This window comes from Psammomys obesus, unplaced genomic scaffold (genome assembly GCF_907164565.1).
Source record: "Psammomys obesus unplaced genomic scaffold, mPsaObe1.curated_primary_1811, whole genome shotgun sequence".
Classification (NCBI taxonomy): Eukaryota; Metazoa; Chordata; class Mammalia; order Rodentia; family Muridae; genus Psammomys; species Psammomys obesus.
In genome coordinates, this window is record NW_026596040.1 from 3,699,757 (window position 1) to 3,705,467 (window position 5,711).

Consider the following 5,711-nt stretch of genomic DNA (forward strand, 5'->3'; position numbering starts at 1 on the left):
TTTTTCTTTCTTTTAAATAAATCTTTACAAATAACCTCTCGCAACAACATAGTGAGAAAATATAATTTATCTAAATTTACAAAGTTAAACCATATAGATGTGTGGCTTTTAATTTTTTGTGATTCCTGAAACCCTTTGGAACTCTAATGAAAGTTAGCTGCTTTCACACATTACCATGGTAGACATTCTTTGTATGATTTTATGAAGTACCCAGACTCCCTAAAGTCTCTCTGAATTTCTATGCTTTGCTGTTCTACAAGTCCACAGAGAAACCTAGAGAGCAGATGCTTTGTCATTCCAAATTGTGTGTTCACAACCTTTGTTCTAAAGCAAGACCATGCTCAAAGCCTGCCTCTACCCCTTACAGGGTTCTGCTCTTCCAAGGTCCTCATGTTCCCTGTGCCTCAGGCTCTCATCCAAGAAACTAAGATTTACAAAGAAACCTGTTTCGTGCAGCCTCATGATAACTAATCCAGTTAATATGATCAAGCACTTAGAAGACTATTTAGCACATAGCATCTATAAAGTGTTACCTACAAGGCTACCAAGTCTCCATCCCTTCTCACTTTATGTTCCCATTCCTGCACTCACCTCAACCTTAATTCCTCTTGCCTCAGAACTTCCTCTTAGGCTGTTCCTCCTCCCAACCATAACCTCCTCACCCTCAGTCAACATGCCAACCCTTTAGCTCATTCATGCTGATCTCAACAGAAGCTTCCCTCTTTCTGGGAAGGCCTCTATGACCTTACTGACAAGGACAGATGTTGCTTTTGTAAGTTCCTGGGAGCACAGCAGATTCATGTATCTATCCTGGATATAGTTCCCTTACATACTTAGAAAGCTATGTGACTGATATGAGCCTCTCCACCAGATTTTAAACTTAGGGGGCAGGGGGAGAATCCAGTTTTGCTCTCCATGATGTCCTTGGCATTTATAACAGTTGTTGGGTCATTATAGATCTTTGGCATTTGTTGAGTGGTAAAACACAAATGAATGAATACACCTATAATGGCAGAGCTGATGGACATGTAAAGCCAATATGAGTGGCTTTCTTTATTCACAAGAGAGAGCACTTATGCTCAAATGGATATGATATTGAATGTGCAGTTCCAGTTTATACCACAGTGAAATGAGACACCAAGTCCCGTACTCTTTGCAGGACAAATGAGAACACAATTTTAAAAGAACTGTGTGAAAAGGCCAGTTCCCACTAAGCCATTCCACTTTATTCTAAAACATTTATAACCAGTGAGGGGGAGAAATAGGAAGAAAGAAGGGTAGATAGAGTGGGGACAGAGAGAAGGTGAAGGGAAATAGAGAGAGGAGAGGGAAGAGGTGAAGATAGAGGGAGAGAGAGATCCCCAAGTCTTTTCAAGATTCAAATGCACATCCTATCAAGGCTTATTCATTCTTCCACTGTACTGACTCTCTGGAAATATATGGTATTCAATGAGAAGAAATAATTACTCAAAGCGAAAATAAAGCTTACTGTCAGGCCTTCATTCGTCCTGTTACACACCTAATCTTTCTAGACAATTCACCCAAGTTTGCCCAACCCTTGAGCTTTCCCTGCTGAGGCATATTAGCAGAAAAGTCCCACAGTTGGATTAATTAGATCAATGTTGAAGTTTTCATTTGCTCTGTGAGTTTAACAAATTAATCTGGCGTATAATGAAATATTGTGAAACAATTTCAGAGTGGATATTGCAAATGCTGCCTTGTTCAATTACTGTCAAAATACACATGCAGGAAAGTTATGAAAATCTGAACATATAATTGCAGACTTAATTACCACTCGGCACCAACCAGAGGTAATCATATCAAATTAGTCAAAGTATTTTAACTAGTTCTAAAGTTTCTAATTCCAAAAGGAGGGGAAACATGTGACCAAATATATTATAAGCAGACAACTAGCTAGATCTTCTCTGTCTTTCTTGAGTTAATTAATAAGGCAAGTTATAGTGGTCAACCCAGAGATTTACAATGGGCCACAAGCATGAATCAAGTTTCTATCATTTAATGACTTACAAGGTACTTTCATACATATTATCTCTTTTGAATGATCATAAAAGTTGTGATTACATATGAAATTAACAATCTTCTGTTGTCCTCACAGACTGTTTGTTTATTTAATAACTGTCTATAGAGTACATACTGTGTCATATAAACCATTCCAGGCATTAAGGTTCATCCTGAGCAGAGATGTGTTCCTCTTCTAGAGAAGACCCTGACAACAGAGAAGCAGTTGCTTACAGTACATTCATGTAAAACATAGAGCAAAACAATGCTCTGATAATGAATGATTACAGAAGATCTTTCCAAAGAAACAGCTTTGAGTTCAAACCCTCCCCTGCATGTATGTCTGAGACACTTCATAAGCTGCATGCTTAGAACACTGTTGATTAAACTATTGGTGTATGTTGGCACACAGGTCACAGATGCCATTATCATGCCCAACATTACTGCATAGGTCAACTTTCTTCATTCTCACACCTTGACATGAGGAAGTGCTACATCCCACAAGAATCTGCTTTACTACAGGAGCCTCTGGACTACTTTGTTCGTTTTCCTTTGCATCTATTTCTCTCTGACTTTGGGAAATGGGCAGGTATCCCTCGCTGCAGGTGAGAAAGCTGTGGACCATAGAACATAGGACATAGAAGAAGTGAATGATTCCACACAGAGGCTCCTGATGTAATAAATGCCCTTTTCAGAATGAACTCAGTGTGGAGGACGCCAGTCAGCTTAATGGACAGGTGTTGTGCCATTTTGTTCATCCATGTTGGTAAAGATTACTCGGGGTAAGAAATATACAACATTCAACCTTACAAATTTTCTTGTTGGTATAGTCTTCAAATGATAAAGTCCTCCCTGAGTTCTGAAAAATTCTCAGAAGGATTTGGTTTGGGTTTGTGTCAACTGAGATGAGCCAACCTAGCTCCCTAGATAGCGTTTCACTCAGACTCACACTATGAGTGCTGATCATTTGTTGCACAGCTCTACAACATTAATAAATACAGTCCATGTCAACAGAAGCCCTGAAATCCACTCATGTGTGCCATCTAACCAGTCTTCTGCCTGCTGAAGGGGTCTGGGCAGCATTGTTCCAGAGCTCCACTTCACATTGTTATGCTGTGTCTCTGGCCTTATACTGCTCTGATAGACAAAAAGATATTCCCTGCTTCTGCTGCTTTCTCTGCCCTGAAAGAGATTGGTTTGACAAGTGACGGGTAATTGTTGTTTACTTCTGGCTAGTGTCAAAAGCTGCATTTGGTTGGTCACATGTGGCTAAGGGCCTTGCTCCAAAGGGTGAAGGTTCAGAGCCCTCACCTTGATAATGGAAGAAAAGGCTGAAGAGTGGTTTGGCAAGTGGCCATTCTGTCACTTTCTGTGGGAAGCATGTCTTGCCTTAAAGCACTCATTGCTCAGCTCAGACCAGGTGAGAGGAAAGGCCAAGAATCTGCAGGGCCCAATGCTGAGGAGCTTCTCAGCTCCCGGAAGACATCAGGGGGCATCCGCATAGCTCCCTCCCCAGCTCCGCAGGGCCCCTGTGTTCAGATTGCAAATAGCTACTCCTTGCTCTGGTAAAAATAATGTTTCATGTTAGTACAGAGACTATCGCAGCTTCCTTCCCAACACCTGCTGTCCAGGTTCTGTGGACTAATTGTTTGTACCATTAAAATGGCTTAATCTATCAAAGACTTGGACCTATACTCTCTGCCAGTTAGTGAGCATGGAGGCCCTGAGGAAGTCAGTGTCTTTACGTTAATTTATTACTAAGTAAAAGTCTAGTAATAATGATAGCTATTATAGAGACAGTGTAGAAAATAAATGGCAAGATACATTCAAAGTGTTTAATACAGTGTTTACTGTATTAAAAGAAAAGGCTGGAAAACCATGTGTGAAAATGATGACCAGCATCATTATCATCATAGTTATCCTTCCTTACCTCATCTCAGACATTTAGTATGATTGTTAAAAAACTTGATATTTGGAGGGGGCAGGACAAATGTTACAATTCTATCTAGATTATTCATTGGGTGTGTGATCCGTCTTCACCATTAACGAACTAGAAATATTGGTAGCAATGATTTATGACTTTAGTACAGAGCTGGGTAAACCATGGTAGTCCAGCACAGTCCAGAGCTTTTGCAAGGCTCTGGCTTTATTTCTAGAAAGAAGAAAAACAACAACAATAAAACGATATTTTCTCTTGGAGTTATGGAATGAATAAATAAATTCAATATGTAAGACTCTCCCTTTCTTCTTTGCTTTTCAGCTAGGTTGCATACATCTATGCTACACAGTATGATAGTTTGATTCAACTTGGAAGGTCTACATGTAACCAATTAGCAAGTCTATCATCTGACATCCTTGTCATTTCATGGTGAGGACATTTAAAATCTACAGACTTAGTTCTTACCAAGGATAGAATAACATATTGTTAACTATAATCCCCATGATGCTGATAAGTCTTCAGAACTCTCCACCCTTCAGTGGGTGTCTCCCCACATCTTAAGAAGAGCAGCATATAACTAAATGTTTTCTCTTTCCGTTTGCAGCAATCTATTCAGCCTGACTTATGGAAGCACTCAATTAGTGAGCTCACTAGCCACAGAGGTGTCCAGGAAACAGCTCAGTGAGTCCATGGTCGAGGAAAGTCTCTATTCCATGAGGAAACTGACTCAATTTTTAGGCATTTCCTTTCTAAAAGGTGTTTTTGTTATAATGAAAGGTAATAAGAAAGTAAATTTTCATGAACAAAGTTACATAATTAGAAAAAGAAATCACATCCCTCCCCACCTTCACCTGATATCACACTGTGATGGCACATCCATCCCTGAACAAGTGCACATGAAAATGGAGGGGCAAGCACCTTTCAAGATGCTTGGGGCATGAAATCTGCTCTTCAGGCATGCTCCTTGGGTGTTAGTGTATTTGGGGAAAATGTTTATTTTACAGTTCTACAAAGGAAAACTAATTATAAAGTACTTCTTAAAGTTTTCAACTTTATTAATTCACCAAGCCTTTTGCTCTTTATTAGAACAAATCTCTAAGAAGGAATTAGGACATGGACCATTTGACAAAATTATTTGGTCACAAAGCCTTTGAATAGAGCACAATTTATGAAAACACAGGTATCCTTAAAAGCTCATACATCTTGGAGAAAAACAGGACAAAATTGGCCTCAAGGAGAACTACTGAGCTCAAAGTCCTGTTTCTTTATTTGTAAGATGATGGGCAACTCACATAATAGCTGAACTTTGACATTTCCAGGCACATCATGACAGTTGTCTGCTAAGTATTAGTTTCTTTTCATTTGTGTGTTTGTGTGTTTATGTCTGTGTGTGTGGGTGCACACATGCTTGCATGTGTGATGAGAAGACCAAGATGACTCTTCTCACATTGAGTGCACTATGTGACTTTCCCTATAAGAAAGGTCTCTGCTGGATGACAAACTATATCCAGACCGATGACAAAATACACTCCAGCCAGCTCATTATACAAACTGACTTTAAAAGGCTCTTTTTCTATAGGAAATGTCATATCATTCATATTTTACAATTTCCATGATCCAAGACTAATCTTGTCATCCTAAGCTTTTATTTGCCTGGCACAGTTTTGCAGGCTCGTTTGACATTAGATTTCCATACCACACAGAAAGGAACAAGCTCATCTCAGCAACTCTACAGCATTAAAGACACTGCAAA